The sequence below is a fragment of the Ailuropoda melanoleuca genome, chromosome 10, assembly GCF_002007445.2.
Source record: "Ailuropoda melanoleuca isolate Jingjing chromosome 10, ASM200744v2, whole genome shotgun sequence".
NCBI lineage: Eukaryota > Metazoa > Chordata > Mammalia > Carnivora > Ursidae > Ailuropoda > Ailuropoda melanoleuca.
The window spans coordinates 63,016,456-63,036,189 of record NC_048227.1 but is presented as its reverse complement, the minus strand read 5'-3'; the positions used below and the strand labels follow the sequence as shown (position 1 = coordinate 63,036,189).

Here is a 19,734-nt window from a genome sequence, read left to right as displayed (position 1 = left end):
TGGAGAGAAAAGTTGTGAAACTAACAAGAGATTAGTCTGGGAGGGAATTAGTGTTTTTCCTCTTGGTAATCAGAGAATTTGATGTGTACCCAACTTCATACGTTTCTTCTGGTTGCTGTAGACACTGACCCAGTGCTGATATTCCCTTTCATCCTCAAATTCTCTCTCCCTGAGCGCTGACCATATAACAAGGTCAATGCCAAATCTATGTGCTAATAAGCACTGACTAGGAAAAGTTGGATGGCATTAATTTCAAAGGTGAAGTGGTCTGAAAGATACAATGAGGAGGTAAGAAAATGCCAATACCATCTCTCAGCCCCACGGTCTCTGGATGGAGGGCAAATGAGCAGCCTCGTCCAGAGGCTACAGAACTGGACCCTTAAAGGGGCAGCAGGAGGTGGAATTTAAGGCAAGGAGGTGGAGGATGTAAGGAAGTTAATTAGGAATCCACTGGAGTAACACTAGACAAACGCCGGAACAAATAAGCTCCAAAATGTCAGCGGCTAGCTTTCTCCCATCCTGGCCATTGCAGATTATCATCATCGGCGGCGACTGGACTTCGCACAGTAAGTAGCTCAGAGATCCGTGCTCCCTGCATCCTGTGGCTCCACCAATCCCTAAAACTATGGAATCCTTCCCATTCAGGGGGGAGTAAGAGAGAAGGGAAGGTGCAGATTGTTTTTCAAATACCACCTGGGGGGTGACATAAGTCTCTTATTCCATTGGCGAGAACTAGTCACGGGGCCACATCTGGATGCAGGAAGGGCTGGAGGATGCAGTCCTGGCTGGACAGCCACCTTCCAGCGACATCTCTACCTGAAGAAACGGAGCGGAGTGTTGGGGAGCAGTTGGCCATCTCTACCAACAAACCTAAAAAAATTGACTGTTTGCAGTAGCTGGAATGCTTAAGGCTTTTGGTGCTAGAACCAGAAACGCTACATTCTACATGAGAGGTGTCCAACAGAAATGTCTGGATGATGGAAATGTTCCACGTGTGTCTCCAAATACAGTAGCCACTAGCCACGTGAGGCTATCGAGCACTTGAAGTGAGGCCAATGTGACTGCGGACCTGAACTTTTAATTCTGAGAAATGTACATTTACCATGAACCACATGTGGCCAGGGCCCACGTCCGGCACAGCCGGCTCTGGAAGGGGGGTGATGGGCAGCTCCCATGTTGTCTTCACTGGCCTTGCCTTTCTCCCACCACAAGCTTACTCAGGGGGCTCTGCATAACTAGGTTCAAATGATTTTTCCTCTTTACTGGCCACGGTTGATTAAACTTGGGGTGAGCACTGTACCAAAATGAGTCCTTTCCTAGATGCTCGGCAAATGACCAAGAATCAGTCTCTCTGTGGGTGGATTCAGGAGCTGTGGCTGGCCATGTTTCCTGCAGGGGGATGGGAGAGGCAGAAGAGGCCAGTCTTCAGAGACAGAGGAGTGAAGCAGACTTGAAGAAAACAATGAGATGAGAAAACCCTAATCCTGGCTCCTATCCCAGCCACCCTTGATCCTGATGTATTCCTAAATCCTAAAACAGAATTGCTGTTAGCTCTTTGGTTTGTGACACACCCCTGAATTTTTTAAATAAATTCTTCTTTTGTAGAGGCCCCTGTTACTTGTAGTAAAGAAGTCCTAACTACTAAGAAATGTTTGGGGAAAGCACTCCTTGCATGGAGCCCACCACCAGGTAGCAAAGGAGGGGGTTGGCTGGCTAGCTAGACACTCCGTCCGATGGACTCACAGCTGACCCTCCCCAGAGAGGACACCCGAGACAGCTCATAGCACGTCCCTGAGGTCGCCACAAATCCTGGTCTGACTCTCAACCTCACACGTGGCAATGTTGATACTTCCAGCTCATCCAGACCTGAACAGCCTCTGAGGGTTGAGACAATCTTCCAAACTCACAAATGACTGATTGCTAAGCAAGAAAAGCCAGAATGCCAACTTCTTAATTGCCTACCTAGTAAATAATGGCGGTATTAAAAGTCTGTAATGACTTGATCTCATTTTTTTTTATTAAGCCTTGATTTCCTCCCAGGTATCCCTCTTTTGGTTGCACACATATGTTATGAATTTTTCCTCTGTTTCTTTGCTCCTGCCATTAAGCCAGCCTGGAATGTCTGACCTCCGTCTCCACCTATCAGTTCTACCAATACTTTAGGGCTCATTTCGAAGGTCATCTCCTCCCAGCCTTTCGGAGTCAGCAGTCTCTCTCCACCTTCTCCTCCTACTTTTACTTGGCGACTCCTTGAGTGCCCAGTCTACACTGTTACAGAATTATCTATGAATGCTTCATAAGTTCAAAACTCCAAAACCTGCACCAGACACAATTTTTTCTTAATGCAGTCGATAATTGCATTCACTTTTCTGGTAGCTACTTCATATCTTCATTGCACATTGAGTTTTGTGGTCAGTTTAGACCTTAAACGTCATAATTCTTAAGGATTTTAGCCCAGAATGTGGTGGACGTCATCAGCAGCCTGGTAAGAACATAGAAGGGAGGAACCAAACGGCAGTGGGCAGCGGAGTAGAGCACAGGGAACTTGGAGTCAGTGTAGGGGTATGAACGTTGAATAGAACTGGCAAGAGGAAAACTGCAGCAGGTCATTCTGGATAGCTCCAATAGTTGGAGTCACTTAGCTAACCACTCTGTAGTCCAAGGGCCCATTAAAGTTGAAGAAAAACCTAGCCAGCTGCCAACAGGGTTGGGGGAAGGAGCTCCGGGCCTGACCACCGGAGAGCGGCTGTTAAAGGCATGATGGGCTTTGGGGGCTCAGCAAGCAGATGAGTAATGCAGAAGCACCAGCTCTGGAGCCAGAAAGGCGGGGGTTCTCATCTTGGCCCGATCACTCACCTCTGGTGAGACTTGGCACAAGTGATTTTGCCTCTGGGAGCCTCAGTTTTCTTATCTGCAAAAGGAGGCAAAATATTGTTGTTTTTCACAGAACCGTTGTGAGATTACCTGAAGGGGCACACGTACACCTGGCCCAGGGCTGACTCTGAATATATATATTCATCTCTGTCACAGGCCAGGCCTTGGTGTCACGCGTGTGTCGATCTAGGCTGGATTCCTGGCAGAACCCACCTTGTAGAAGGATCAGAGATCAAGAAAAGAATCAAGGCTGCCAGCTAGGTATGGTCTAAAACAGCAAGGGTTAGAAACTCAAAGAGAAAGTGCTTCCTTGGGTAGCCCACAGGGAGCTCCCTCATGGAAATGCCGCACCTGCTGTAAAAAGGTGTAAGTTCATGGAACTCAGTAACTGTGAGGACATAGGAGTCCCTGCCCCCCAGATGGCCCATGACCGACAGTGCTTCCTGATGATGTGACCTTCTGGAAGGTGCCACAAGCGCACGGCAGTGGCAGACAGGAAGAAGGCAGGGCAGGCACATGGGAGCATCTTCCTAAACTGCCCACGGCTCTCCAAGCTCTTCTTCGACCTGCTGCCTGGCACCATCCTCCAAATGTATGGGCGGAAATGGAAGCTGAAGCCATGGGACACCAGCCAGGGAATTCCTGAGAACCCCCTTTATCACCACCATTTCTTAGTCTCTCGTAAGCGACAGAGGACAGGTGATGGCCCCAGCAGGGGCCCCAGCAGGTGAATGTGTGCCAGAAAAGAGCAGTGCACTGAGTTTACACACAACACTGAAGAGTGCCTGGAACCATAACAAAGCAGTTTTGAAGCCGTTTTGTCCCTTATTTTGGGGCAACTCTGGGTGGCAAGTGGCGGCACACACGTTTCCAGGCCTGCCATCACTTAAGAAGAACTTCTTCTTGTCTGCCAACTGAATTTATCCGGAGGAAGCCCACTAAGGCATGAGAAGGACTCCCCCTGCAGTGTCCAGTTCATTCTTACAAACTTTCCCTACTGCCTTTGTTTTTATTTTTAGTATTAGGAATATTTCAGAGCCTCAGAGCTTCAGCTGCTGACCACTGGGCTCCCCTTACCCATTAACTAGGTTCCGCTCCACACCTGACTCAGCACCTGGGGTTTAGCATCCACACAGCACCTGCCCGAGGAAGGGTGACCAGGATGGGAGGGGTTCTGGGAAACTTCACGAGGACCTCTGAATCCCATCACTTGGAATTCTATTCCAGACAGCTTGGTCCTCACCCAATCCCAAGGCCAGTTCCAAATTTCTGACCCTGTAGTGTGCGATGCTTCTTCAAGGAAAACTTAAGATACTTACTTTTCAGCCAGGGAATGGCTTTTTGTGCAGTTAAGGGCAGTTTTAGTTCCTGGGGATGGAGACATTCATTTTGGAAAACTTCAGGGGATTATTTACACAAAGATAAAGCTAGCTAGTAACCATCCATTGTCCTCAGAGATTAGTTTGAGGTCACCTTAAATCTGTGACAGATGCTACAGCCTAGGATTTTAAGGATTACAGAGAACAATAAACATTGATTGACTATAAAGTTAGTCAGGACCTTTCTTCAAAAAAAAAAGAGTAGAAAAAGTTTTCGGTAAAAGGAAATTTAGGGAGTGGCCCTCTTTTAGGGTTATTTAATACTGAATTATATTATCACAATTAACAGCAATGCTTTTCTAGGCCATTAGTGTCCTCGGTTGTTTATATGGAGCAAATAATCTATATAGAGTTAAAGGAAATAGCTTCTGTGCACACTTGGGAGTAAACTGAGAGGAGAAGGCTCATTCTGGGCATAATGTGTGGCTGATGCCAGATCCTTCCTTACCCAGCACCTTGAGGACCCACTGGCAGAAACACAACAACCACAAAGGGGCTGCCTCGAATGGACCATTAGACCTCCTCACAATGGTAGTCATGGCCCTTGTGGACAAAGTACCCTCAGTATTCTTAAATTTATCACAATGAGGATTCAAAAGAAATCAAAGAACAGAAGGAATGGGAGTCCCTTAAAAAGAAATGGAAAATCATTTTTAGCTCCTAACCAGTGAATTAAAACCTATTCATATTGTAAGCATGCGTAATGGATATATACATTAGAGTACATAGTACTCTTTATTTTCCACTTAACAGAGATATAAATTGATGCACAACAAACTATATATTCAATGTACACAATCTGGTAAGTTTTGGCCTATGTTCTATGCCTTGAATGAGATGAGACTTTTCAAATGTCCTCCAAAAGCTTGCCCTGCCTTAGGAATCTCACAGTATGGAACTTAGAAGGGCTTGGGCAGGACGGTAGAAGCAGTCAGCTGTGGGAGATGCACAGATCCAGCACCAGAGCATAAAAGTGGCCTCCAATGGCAACCCAAGAGCAAAGAGATTAGAAATCAACCATTCTTTGTATGTGGCTCAGGGACAGACGGCAAGAGGAGGGTCCTTTTTTGTCTGTGTTCTCTTCTTTGCCAACGCGGCTCACAGGAGTGTGCCACCTCTCACCAGCCATGCCAGGAGTGTGCCACCTCTCACCTGCATGGCTGCCCTGGGTGGCAGCAAGGGACACACAAGATGATGAGGTCCCGAACAAATCCACTGGAGGTTAAGGCCAGGGTTCTCAGAGGCCTAAAATTAAACGGACCAACCACACAGTGGGAGGGCCGGTACTGCTTGGAGGAAAGGGCAGGAGGCATGGTGCTGCCTAGTGTGCCAGACAGCATCTCTCAAAAATGGCTGCCAACACTTGCAATGCATTTCTGTCTTAAAGGGGACCTCGACATTCTGCCCATTATGTAGAGAGCTCCACACCCCGAGCCTGGAATTGGGGCGCACCTTTGTGGTTGTCTCATCTGAGAAATTGCCGTAGAAGTGAAGGTATGGGACTTCTGAGGCAAGATCATAACAATGTCATGTTTTTTTTACTTTGGTCTCTTGGTATGTTCATTCACAGAACTCAGCCACTATGCTATGAGAAACACCAAGCAGCCACAGGGAGAATCTCAAACTATCTCCTCACAAACAACTTACTTACAAGGCGAAAAATAAAAAACTATGTAGTGGAGAAACCTGGTGGACATTACCTTAACCAAGTTAACAAACCAGTTAACATGACCAGTAATAAGGAAAATAGGTATTATGTGTCTCCAGATATAATGCACTGACAAAGACACATCACTTCAGTGGTATTTCTGCAAAAAAAAAAAAAAAAAAAGAATGAAAGAAAAGAAAAGAAAAAAAGAAAAAGAAAAAGAAAAGAAGTTTAATAACAAGAAACATCAGATAAACACAAAGAGAAAGATATTCTATAAAATAACTGGTCTGTATTTAAAAATGGCAAGATGAAGAAAGACCAAAACAAGGCTGAAGAACTGTTTCAAATTAAAGGAAATGAAACAGGCACTTCAACTAAATGTTATATATGATCCTGGATTGCATCTTAAACTAGGGCAGGGAGGGAAGAGGGAATAACTATAAAAATATTATTTGGATAGTTGTAGAAATTTTAATATAGACTCTGGATTAGATAATAGCATTAAATAACTATTTTATCTCCTAATTTTGATAATTCTACTTTAGTTATATAGGGGAATTCTTAGTCCTTAGGAAATACAGACGGGGAATGTTTCCAACCTACTTTTAAATGGTTCAGAAAAAGAAAAGTGTATGCGGAAATAATTTGCAAATCTGGAAGAACGGTATACGGAATTTTCTCATTATATCTTTGCAACTATTCTGAAAGTTTAAAATTATGTCAAAGCTCTTCCTGAGAAACCCCCCCCAACGAAGAAAAGGACATAAATGTTTAGGAAATGGGGCTGGTTTGGGCACAGGCAATACTTGCTTCTAGAAGCTTCTCTGAATCTAACAACACTTATAGGCTGGTTGTGCTTTGGGAAAGAATGGGTGCTCATCGGGGAATGGGGGTAAGCTACAGAGGTGTCACAGATGCTGCACAGGGGGTTTGGACCAGCAAGGGACTCTGGCAGCAGCTATCAGTGCGCAAGCTCCTCCTTTTGTGACACCGTGTGGCAATCGAGAGCTATTGCGGGCATCAGGGCCATCTCCATTAGCCAGGATTAACCTCTGAACTCAGTCATCTCCCACAGTTCTTGAACAATTTGAGAGAAAAGATCTTAAGGAGACATTATGTTTCCTATTAAATATGGTAGGTGAGTTTTCAAACGAGAAAGTGGGGAAAAAAGAGACGTGACAGTGTTTATATCCTGAGTTTATAAGGTGATGCCAATCCTTTGCTTTGTATGCTCCTGTGCAACAACTGTGTCTCAAACTAAGTCAGTGCCAGGAAAAGATATTGAAAATACAACTGGGTGAGTTCTCATGAATGGGAAAAATGCAACTGCAAAACAAAGTTATGTAACAGTCCCTTCGCATAATTCTGTGTTCTTAAAAAGTTACGAGTAAAGTGAATTTTTATAATTGAAATCATATTTTCATTGCACTGAGAAGCATTTAAAAGAATATTATAGAATAACATTTTGAAATGTAAAAACATACAAACTTTTTAGTTTTTTAAGCCAAATTTTCAGTCTCTGAAAAAAAATCACGTTTCTGTTAAGGGGCAGAATTTCTGCAAAGTTGGATGTTTAAATAGATAGAGACTAGTGATAAGTCATGTAAGCATGAGAGCAGAAATTCTGTGTTTTAAAATAGTGGACCAGGGGCACCTGGGTGGCACAGCGGTTAAGCGTCTGCCTTCAGCTCAGGGCGTGATCCCAGCGTTGTGGGATCAAGCTCCACATCAGGCTCTTCCGCTATGAGCCTGCTTCTTCCTCTCCCACTCCCCCTGCTTGTGTTCCCTCTCTCACTGGCTGTCTGTACCTCTGTCAAATAAATAAAATCTTTAAAAAATAAAATAAATAAATGTGTGTATAGCTATTAAAATAATTTATTTATAAGACTGATAAATCTTTATAACTCTTATTTTTTATAATGCTTCAATGTATTGTCAAGACTCTTCTGGTTATGACAGAGATCCAAATCAACTAGTTTAAGAAAAAAAAAAGGGAATTTATTGGCTTATACAGCTGGGGAGTCCAAGAGGTAGTTCTAACTTTCAGACATGGCTAGATACAGAGGCTCAAATATCTCCCTTCCTTCCTTCCTTTCCTTCCTTCCTTCCTTCCTCCCTCCCTCCCTCCCTACATATCATGTATTACTTTTCTACTTCCGTCTTTCTCTCAGTCACTCTTTGTACAAACAGCCTTCTCCTTAATGCCAGGGAAGACAGCCAAGAGCAGATAGAGCAAGTCTCTCAATTTGCTCTATCAGCAAGTCTAGGGGAATAGTCTGGTCCAATTTGGATCACAAGCACATGCCTGGGAGGGAAGCCATGTGACTTACAACTCTTCCAGGATCATGGCCCAAGATGGGGGGCAGCGTAGGATGTTACAAGGTGTAGTTCACGTAAAGAACCAGAAAAGAAAAGGAAAAATGTGGTATATACAAAAACCACAGCTAAAATTTCCCCCATGTTTGATAAAGGCAGAGTTTTATAATGTAATTCTAACAGACCTAAACATAGATAACCATATATCAAAAGCTCTGTAAGGTAAATATTGGACAAATGCACAAAGATCCATTATAATAGATTTAAAGAAGTCATGGTTTTAAAAGAGCCAAAGATTTTTATTTTTTAAAGATTTTATTTATTTATTCGACAGAGATAGAGACAGCCAGCAAGAGCGGGAACACAAGCAGGGGGGGTGGGAGAGGAAGAAGCAGGCTCATAGCAGAAGAGCCTGATGTGGGGCTCAATCCCAGAACGCTGGGATCACGCCCTGAGCCGAAGGCAGCCGCTTAACCGCTGTGCCACCCAGGCGCCCCCCAAAGATTTTTAAAAATCTAACAAATCTTACTTTATTCATGAAATAGCTTTGCATTTATTTATATACAAATGTATTACTAAGAGAAAAGGTAAGTTTAAAACAGTATATACATATAAAACAGTGTATAAACAGTTTTGATAAAACTATTTTTGTTTTATAATGTATTTTCTTACCTGCTTACATAGCTTTATTTGCATTAAAAAAGTAGGACGGTATATGCAACAAAATGTTAAAGGGTGACTTTAGGCTAGAAAGAGATGAATGATAGATGATTTTTTTGACTGGTTTATATTTTCTTATTTTTCTATAGAACTACACATAAAACAAAGCTCAAATTCTATATAATTCAAAGTTTTATGCATCAACTTTAGTTGCAAGTGCTAATCCATTTCAAACTAGCACGGGGCCTGGAGGCAGTCGGTTTCACAATAGTGCAACAGGTAGGTGTCAGGCCTTACTAGCTTACCTAGTTAATTTGGACTAATTGATTTGGTCAATAAGAAATTGTAATTGTGCTGATAAGAGAGGATTGCCATACATCACAGGGCCTTTATATTATGATTATTATCAATAGCACAGTTCTTTTTCCGAATATGAACACTAATCAGAAAATTATAAAGTTGTCATTAAACATCTTTGATTTGAAAAATAGAATAATCATACTACATAAAGGGCTTCAACACTTTTTCCCAATAGAATACATTCCAAATTTTTAGGGATCAAAATTCATAAAATGCACAAAAATTCACATTATAAGAAACCATTCTAGGATCGTAACTATGATGTTAGCAAAACAGCCTTAAAAGAATAGATAGTTCAGGGGTGCCTGGGTGGCTCAGTCATGATCCCAAGGTCTGGGATCCAGCCCTGCATGAGGCTCCCTGCTCACTGGGAAGCCTGCTTCTCCCTCTCCCACATCCCCTGCTGTGTTCCCTCTCTCACTGTCTCTCTCTGTCAAATAAATAAATAAAATCTTAAAAAACAAAAACAAAAAGAAAAAAAAAAGAATAGATAGTTCGGAAAGAAACAGAAAAAGAAAGAAAGGAGGAAGGGACAAAGAGGGAAAGAAAAATTCATTAGAATTTTGCTAGGCGCCAACTAAGTTCCCAGGGCAAGCATTTTTATGATCAGAAAATGCCATCAAGGTTACTTTTCAAATTATTTAATATACAATTTTAATATACCAAAGTTCAATTCACAAATTAACTTTTGGGGAATCTATAATTTTAGGTTATTTCCTATTATCTTAAAATTTTAGAATAATAGTTAAATGAGGAAATAAAAGCAAGGTGAATAATTAATCCTCCTTCCATTCTACCTAGCCAATGAGTGTTGGCAAGTAACGTAATGGAACGCAGTGAGTAATCAAGGAAATAATTTAATGGGAAAAATGTGTTTAATAGAACAAAATGAGCTAAGCTAAATTCTGATAAATCTTTATTATAAAGATACTGAATAATTTTCCATTGGGAGTAGCAAAAATCTTTATTGCCTGTTATAAATACTTTTAAAGTACTTGAAAATACAGTGTAGAGGGAAAAGCAGCAAAATATAAAAACTGAATTACCTATTCAGTTATTTTCTTCTTTAGTTTCTATTAGTGTCTTAATAGTGTAAAGAAAGCATCAACATGGGGCGCCTGGGTGGCAGTGTTGTTAAGCGTCTGCCTACGGCTCAGGGTGTGATCCCGGCGTTATGGGATCGAGCCCCACATCAGGCTCCTCCGCTATGAGCCTGAGCCTGCTTCTTCCTTTCCCACTCCCCCTGCTTGTGTTCCCTCTCTCACTGTCTCTATCTCTGTCAAATAAATAAATAAATAATCTTTAAAAAAAAAAAAAGAAAGAAAGAAAGCATCAACATAAGAGAGCTGTGGTCGGCCATATTTCAGCCTGGCAACACACAGCTTATTCTTCAGTGACATAGTATCCATTCTCTCTTTATGCTTTATTAGTCAGGGTTCTCCAGAGAAACAGAATGAATAAGATGTGTGTATCTATAAAAAGAGGCTTATTTTAAGAAATTAGCTCCTGCAATCATGGAGACTAGCATGCCCAAAATCTGCAGGGTGGGTCAGCAGGCTGGAGAGCCAGGGAAGAATTGATGCTGTATTTCAAGTCCAAACGCCATCAGGCTAGAGACCCAGGAGAAGTCAATATTGCAGTTCAAGTCTGAAGACCATCTGCTGGAAGAATTCTCTCTTGCTCAGGAGAAAGTCAATCTTTACAGTCATTTAGAAACTTCAACTAACTGGCTGAGGCCCACCCACATTATGGAGGGCAATCTGCTTTACTCCATCAACTGATTCAAATGTTAACCTCATCTAGAAACACCCTCACAGAAGGACTCAGAATAATGTTTAACCAAATATCTGGGCACCTTGTGGCCCAGTTAAATTGACACATAAAACTAACCATCATTCAGAAACATCCAGAATATTATTTGGCCACATCTCTGAGCACTGTGGCCCAGCCAAATTGACATATAAAATTAACCATCACAATAGCCAAAGTTAGATCTGATGTCTGAGATAAACAATACTTTTTCTTTAGTTTCTAAACAATCGGCTCATTTTCTCATTGAAGATAAGAAAAATTAAGTTTTCCAAATTATTTTATGAAATGAAAGACAAGACCTTCAGTATAAGACAGAAACAACCATAGAGTTAATTATATGTCATTTGTTATCAAGAGGCTAACATCTGAGGTGGACGTTTTTGGACTGACCGGCATTTTGACTCTCTTCTTATGTTTGGGCAATCTGCCATTGGTTCATTTTAATGGAAGCCAAGCTCCCATCTTCCACCGAAAACACCACACTTGCCTCGCATTGATTCCTGACAGCTAGAGCAGATAACCTAGGAACCATTTATTAGATGCTCCTCTCACGACTTTTGTATTGAAGTAAATACACAGAGAAGGCAGAGACAGTGCGTGACCCTGGCGAGACAGTGGCAGCTGACTCCACGGTCTTGAGCTGGGGTTGGTCATGCTAGCAACGACAGTTTCCAATGCCCACTGAGGAAGCAACATTGTAACCAGACCCCACACATGAAGATATTTACTATGTTTTATCATCTGTCTTACTGGTTGATTCCTGTCAATTCTCCAAGCCTGTCCTCTGGCTTTCCCACCAATTTTGTGAACTACCTATACCCTTCTAGTGCATTTCTTTTTGTTTATTGTAACCAGAATTGGCAACCAAGAACCCTGACCAATGTAATCCTCTTGTCTAGGAAGATTCAAAGGAAATTGTTTTGATATATTTTATAGAGTAGTTAGAGCATAAGTGGGACTATTCTGATGCACTACAAAGCCTGGATTAATTTTATAACATAATGAGGTGTACACTTACATCAGTCATCCCAAATCTGAAGACATATAAGACAAGTTTCCCTCCTGTTATGAATTGACTTGTGTTGCCTCAAAATTCATATGTTGATGCCCTAACTCCTAGAAATTCTAAATGCCACTATATTTGGAGCTAGGCCTTTTATAAAGGTGACTGAGTTAAAATGGGGCTGTTAGGGTTGGTCCTAATCCAACCCTTATAAAAGAAGAGGAGGTTAGGACATGGACAAAACAAAGAGATGATCATGTGAGAACACAGTGAGAAGGCAGCCATCTGCAAGCTAAAGAGAGAGGCTTCAGAAGAAACCAAACCTACCCACACCTTAATCTTGGACTTCCAGCCTCCAAAACTGTGAGAAAATAAATTTCTATTGTTTAAGCCACCTAGTCCATGGTATTTTGTTATGGCAGCTCTAGTAAACTAATATACATGCCCTGAAGGATCTTATAATTCTGTAAAGAGAGATAAATATGAACAAGAAAAAATATAGATGCTAAGATATAAATTGCATATAGGATGGTGGAGGATAAAGGTGGAGAGTTAGGGAAGAAGGGTTAGGAAAAATGCTATATGAATTTAGATATTATTTGTCTTATTTTTTTTTTTTTAAGATTTATTTATTTATTTGACAGAGAGAGACAGCCAGCGAGAGAGGGAACACAAGCAGGGGGAGTGGGAGAGGAAGAAGCAGGCTTCCAGCATAGGAGCCTGATATGGGGCTCAATCCAGGACTCAGGGATCACGCCCTGAGCCGAAGGCAGACACTTAACAAGTGAGCCACCAGGCGCCCCTATTTGTCTTATTTTTAAGCAAGATCTTTTCTTGAGCCAAACCTCATATAAACACTGGTTGCTTAAGCTTAAGAAAAAATGAAAAATGTGTTTGGCTAATTAACATACGATCACAAATGAAATGCAATCAAATTATAAAGCAACTGATGGAGGGAAAAGAAGAAGAAGAAAAAAAAACAACCCAAGCCTTAACATCCTGTTTTTAAAGTTTTGCCTGATGAATGTTTTTTAACATATTAATACACCAACAAATGTAAATATTTATTATATCAATAGATAAACTATAAAACTAGTATTAAATTATTCCTGTAAAGCAAGGTGGCAAAATTTGATACCAGGCCATCAACTGTGAACATCCTGTGAAGCAAATTTGTCCCTAGCTCAACTAAGACCAGAGTCTATAGTGATACTTTAATGCTTTAGAAAATGAGACTTCATTGTAGGAAAAAGAACGGCACTAAACAATGCAGTCTCTGCCATTATGCACACTCAGGTGGAGCCCACTGCTCTTTGAAGGGAAGTGTGGTAAACTCTTGGGGCATGGCAATGCAAAATTTGGATGAAAAAGGTCATAGGTCCCTTATATCTCAAAAAAACTAGAAAAAGAAAAAAAAAAGTCAGTTAGAAAAGAGCAAGAGAAGATGAAGAAAAAGTCAGCTGGCATAATCTAACCTTCACTGCTGCTATGTAATATCTGTTATAGATTGTTAGCATTCCCTATCCATGCTCACGTGAAAAAGATACTGAATCCTCAATAATTTGTGGTTCTATTTAAGTGCTTTTGTTTAATACCTCAACTTCTTTGTTTTCACATTAGCACAGATGGGATAAAAGCATATCAATTTTCCTCTGCTAACTACCAACCTGACGGAGTTTCCCCATTAAACCCATCTGAAGCTAATGTGCAGTTCTCTAGGAATTTTTACATTTCTCCCTCAAGATCGGAAAGAAGAATCTAGAATTCGCCCTCAGCTGGAAATATCTGTGGGTTCACAGTATAAGGAAACATTTCTCATTGCCAATAACACTTTGGCATTATATGGTCACTGTCAAGCCATGGAGATTTTATCCCCTCTTGCAAGCTAATTAAGTTAACGTTAGTTTCATGGACTCTGGCTAAAGTCAGGAGACTCCTGGATCAGACACAAAGTGTTTTCCTGCTCACAGCACAGCAAGCTGTATGAGCATCAGCCTATTTGTGTCAGTTGCTCTTGCCCCCCTAAGTCCCAGAAAGAATACATAACGGACCCAGATGACAATGTTCACAGAGTGGGTTGCACTGCGAAAGAGAAACCCAGGACAGGACCCAGATTTCTTAGCAGGCAGCAAGAAGCCAGTCTCTCCTACCTTGGGAGTGAATAGTTAGTAGTTACCCATTAGTCATGATATGGTCACCTTCCTAGTTAGGCATCTATGTGACTAGCTTTAGAAGCTGCTCAGTCTCAGGAGACAGAGAGGCCTTGCAATCTAGCATACTCACCAAGAATGTGCAGGACACTCAGCAAGACTGTGCGGGGACCAGCGTCTTCTAACAATCCACCCTGCACGTTCTTGACAGACCTGAAATTTTCACATGGATGTATAACCCTGCTGACCACTCTGATTAATCTGACTGGCAGAGATGTCATTCAATTTGTCTCATACAGCATTTAATGAAGGCCCTGTCACCAATAGCCAAGTGACAGGATGAGACCAATCTGTCGTATTGACCTCAATCACACCCCCAGGTTCCTGAAATCTCATAAACTATCAGGGTCTACCTTAGAAAGCCACTGGCTTTCTCCTCATGGGTCTGATTTGACCTTCCTATCTGGTTGGAGGCATTAATCCAGGTTCGGCGGATGTATTAAGGATGGTTCAAAATCTGCCATCTAGGGCAATTCTATTATCTATAACAACTCTGGCCAGTGAGTTGAGGCAAACCTAACTGCCTTCTAAGGCTTAGATGGCATCACTAATCACTCTAGCTAAACTCAGGGACAAACTTCTTACCATCTTTTCTGACTGACTCACATCCAGGATAACCAACCACAGAGTGCACATAAATGAGTCAGTTATCCCTCTGGGGAGTTCCTCCAAGTACCTAAGGGTGGCTCTGTTTCAGAGAGATCTCCACTGTCATCTGGAGCCTACGCAATCTGTTGGTGGGTCCTTAAATACTTGAAAATCTCTTATGACTACAGCTAGGGTGCAAGTTACTGTGATCTCGGAAGCAGTAAAATTAGTGCCTGGCTTCCAGACAAGTACAGTCCTGGGAGTGAACAGCATGTCCCCAGAAAGTGTTGATTACAATTGCTGGGGATCCCAGTCTCAAAGCACAGGTGAGGTTGAGAGTGTCTCCAACATGGTGAAGAAGAACCCCCCCCACCCCCCCACCCCCCAGGGAGGAAAGTTACACAAGCAGGATACTATCCAGCCATCTGTCTTTAAACCTACTTCCTGGTTGGGGCTCCTGGGTGATGCAGTCGGTTAAGCATCTGACTCTTGGTTTTGTCTCTGGTCATGATCTCAGGCTTGTGAGATTGAGCCCCATGTCTCTGGAATCTGCTTGAAATTCTCTCTCCCTCTCCCACTGCCCCTCTACCCCCTTAAAATAAGTAAATCTTAAAAACAAAAACAAACAAAAAAAACCCCCTATTTCCTGGTATTCAGCCTGAAACCCCTCAATTCCTCCTCATCAACAGGCAATATGGTGTAAGGCCATTTAATTCCCAGTTGATTATACAACCTGGTCAGTTGTTTGCCACCAATTCCATGGACTTTCCTCAACTTCCATTGGTTGACAAGGCTCTTATCTTTCCTTTTTTGGAAAGCTATGTCTTTCTCAGAATCTTAACCTCATCACCAAAAACTGTGAGGAAATGTGAAGGGTCTGAGATTTTACCCTATTTGCAAGCTAACAAGCTGGCCAACCACAGTTTCATAGATGCTAGTATAAGACACAAGACTCCTATGCTAAAAGACAAAGGTAATTTATTATTCACAGCAATAGCAATGACTAGAGTATAAGCATTATTTTTTGTGCTGCCAAGCCCCAGTTCCTACAGGTCATGAGGATGAGGGCCAGATGACATCTACGCTTGTAGCGCATTGTATTATAAGAGATGAACCCTGAATTTAGAGAAACTGAATCTTTATAATGGGTAGTAAGCATGACCTACCGTTGCTCCAGAGGAAGCCATTTTCTTTATCTCCCAAAGCTGTCCACTCTACAAACATCTTTGAATAGATTGTTTGAATAAAAAGGGCATTCAGTACCTCCACTCTCAAGATATTCAGAAACCCAAAGAGATCTGTCTCTCAACAGAAATCTGTAATTTCTTAGTGGAAATTACCAGAAGCCACTAACCTCTAATTCCTGTTTTACATGCGGTAGGATTGTACTCAACTGCATTTAACAAAGTCCTAACTACAGTGGCTTAACCCAATGTTTGTTTTGAATTGGTTTTCTTCCCCCTGCAGGTAACCAGAAGTCCAGAGGTGGACAGTCCAGGTCTGGTACAGATATAAAGGAGGTCTTCAAGGACCCAGGTCCCTATCCTCCTGCTCTACCATCTTCGTCATCTGGCTTTTCACCTGATGGTCCCCCTCCATTTGTACATTGCTGGTGCTCAGTTGAAAGAAGTAATCATCACATTTGAAGGAAAGTTAAAAAATTTGAGATAGGAAAGATGAAGAATTAAGCTACAGAATGATGCAGAATTTTACTAGAAAATTTGTTTAAGTAGATGGTCTGGATCAAAGTAATACTTTGTTTTTAGGGACAAGAACAAAGCATTAATCAGTTAACAAGCTAACAGGGGTGACTTGAAAGGTTTAATGTAACTGAATAACTTAGTAAACAAGCTATGATTTGAAAATGTGTTTTGGGGGCATCTGGGTAGCTCAGTCAGTTAAACGTCTGTCCGACTCTTGATTTTGGCTCAGGTCAGAAGACTGCTTGAGATTCTCTCTCCCTCTGCCCCTACCCCCCAACCCTGCCTCACCCCAACATGCACACACACACTCTCTCTCAAATAAATCAATCTTAAAAAACAAACCAAAAATGTGTTTTTAATAAAAATTGGAAGTTTTAAATTTTATTACACAAACACACAGTTTAACTAGCACTGTAATCTTTCTTGTTTGGTGCTACTTTTCAGATGAATGAGTTATGGCTTACAGTACTGGATAAAAGTAAGAATCATGCTTCTGAGGAAATCAGAATTCAGCTTGGGGCTGGTTTAGTTGGTGACAATACCCTAGTGTTAGTTACTATACTTCTCTACCTTCTGTATTACCTTACAGAATTGCTACATAGAATTTAATACCAAGAAATCTAAATTTCCTTAGAGTAGAAACAAGCTTATATGAACAATTTCTTTACAGTAACTAAAACTTAGACTATCTGCTGCAGTTGGTATCAGGGTTTCATTTTTAGCATAAGCTGAGGCAACTGGTTTCTAAATAGTTTTTAAATACTCAATCAGTTTTATATAGCCTAAATAATCCATTTATGTTTAACAGATCCTTTCATTGAATAATCCCAAAGCAATAAACATCTTTGAGATTATACTCATAGACGGAGAAGAAACTAAAGAAAAATTCTTTAAGAATAAAGACAATCCTCAGTTATGCATTCTATGAATTAACCATGTTCTCAACTGTTTCCTTCTCCTGTATATTGTCTAAAACTCTTTTTTGTAATGATAAAAAGGTTTGATAGAGATGAGTTTGAATACAGTAAATGAAATGAGAACTTGTCAATAGGTTTCAATAACTGATTGTATGTTAGTTCTGATAATCTTAAATTCATTATAGATGTTTAGGCACATAATTCTCTTGGCCTGCTCCTATCACCAATAAGATATCCTTCTCTAATGCCAGTTTCTATGGGGAAAATAATTGCTTCTATTAGTTAAAAATTATTAAATAATAAATAACAAGTTCCTCAACAATCAAAATATAAGCCCGGGCTTCTCACATGTTCAAGGTTAGCTACTACGGATGCAAACAAAAATTATTATTAGTATTGTAACAATAATCATAATAAATCCTTATGTTTACATAGCTCTTCGTTGTTTATAAACGATTCCGTATTTTACTTGAGCCACTCAATATTCATACAAGGAATTATTCTCCAAATAACACTGCCTTATTTTACAGGTAAGGCAATTCAGACCAAAAAAAGTTTAAGCGACTTGCCCCATGTCATAGGCATAGAGACATAATCCCTCCTCCTGGTAAACTCTACTCTAATGAGAAGTTCTCAGAGGAGTTGTGAGCAACCTTAACATGGTGTTGAGCTACAGTGCTACTAGTCCCAAAGACAACATGAAGGACAAAGAAACAGAACTGGGGGCAGGGAGGTAGGCAAAGGCAGGGAAGTTTTCCTGAAGTAAATAAAGTCTCATTTCAGATTTCACTATGTGGGGTCTGAGAAGAATATTAGTTTCTTCTCAGAATCTACCAAGTTGATTTGGGGCTTGATAGAGTAAAACTGTGAAAGTCAATACCTCGTAATTAACTTTAAGCCAATGTTTCTCACACTGCTGCTATGATACCAGCCGGATCAGTTACACGGGGTGCTTATTAAAAAAAAAACGACTTGGCAGGAGGGGAGGTTAGGGGTTACTTTGGACTTCCTTCAACTTCTTGGGGTGAGATCCAGGAAAACTGCTGTTGGAAGTACAAACACCTTAAGGATTTTGAAGTCGAATAGCAAAATAAAGAAGATATTTTTGATAGTGGCTCCAAATGGCTCCTCTTTAGTAAGCCTTTTTTTTTTTTTCTTTTGGATGGGGTATGGAAGAGAGTGTGTATTTGGCTTTTTGGGGAAAATTATAAAAGATATAGTTGGGATAAGAGTACTATATTGCAAACTGTCAGTCCCCCCACCCTTCACATGCAATGTGGTTAGCTTAGAGTAGGTGCTTGATAAATGTTTGTTGACTTGTTGATCAGACATAGGTATTTATAACTTCCATGAGTTTTGAAAGCACTTTGTTAGCTTTCTGCTCCAATCTTCCAGTGTCCAGCCAGCAGCAGCAGTATAATGGAGTAAGGGTGTGTGGATTTTGGGGACAGGGTGAATGAATTCAAACCCCAGATGCTCAAACAGCTGAGAGGAGCAAGTTCCTTAATCTGCCCCACTTATAAAGAAGGAATAGAAATAATAAATCCCAGAGGTTTGGAGAGTCTTAAATGAATTAATAGGTACCTACTATATATAGGTACCAATGAAAATACTACAAATGCAAATGCTTAGAACTGTGCTTTACGCCCCAATGCAAATGCGTTCTATAAACACTCATTCAAACCCAGGCAGTACAGTACCCTACAACTTATTGTCTGTAATAGATCCCCTTAACAGGTCAGAACCTCGGAGTAATTATCAGCAAAAAAAAGAAAGAACAAATGAACAAACGAGAAACCTTAAGCGAACCGGCCCACGGACCTTGGGCTGCAGCCTGGAGAGTTCGAGGAGGCCGGAAGGGGTGCAAGAGTGGTCTCTCCCCGCCCGGTTCGCGGCACGTGGTCCGCTCGGGCGGGAGCTTCGCGACAGTGGGGGAGGGGAGCGGCGTGGGACGACGCGGAGGGGGTCTAGGCGGCCAAGGCTACGGTTGGGAAGACGCGACTGCGCAGGCTCCGGATAGGCGCAACCACCGCGCGAAGATCCAAAGGGGGGAGCGTTCACCCGGTTCCGCACTCCTTTTATCTACTTGCGGAGCGACAGCCTGACTTTTTCTTTTCGTTTCACGACTGCATTTGGCGTCACCTCTGCAAGTTGTTCGTCAACAGAAGGCCTCTTACCTCAAGACTGAAGAGACCTCTTTTTCTAGTCGGACCCCTTTCTCCCCCGTGAAGGCCACAGTGGACACGTCCCACCTCCCCTAG

General features: G+C 41.5%; 1 long non-coding RNA gene across 4 annotated transcripts in view; it reads right to left on the bottom strand.

Annotated features, from left to right (window-relative positions):
* The window catches only part of LOC105239107, a 56,463-nt gene extending 36,827 nt beyond the window's left edge, over window positions 1-19,636 (bottom strand). For 3 of the 4 annotated variants that reach the window (XR_004628105.1, XR_004628103.1, XR_004628106.1), the window contains exons 1-2: window positions 19,295-19,636; window positions 2,857-2,911 (exon numbers count right to left, since the gene is read on the bottom strand). This is a non-coding gene — a long non-coding RNA (uncharacterized LOC105239107). Of the gene's footprint in view, window positions 1-2,856; window positions 2,912-14,338; window positions 14,419-19,294 lie in introns of all 4 variants that reach the window. The other variant, XR_004628104.1, reaches the window with a different exon arrangement.
* Window positions 19,637-19,734: the final 98 nt, after the last annotated feature.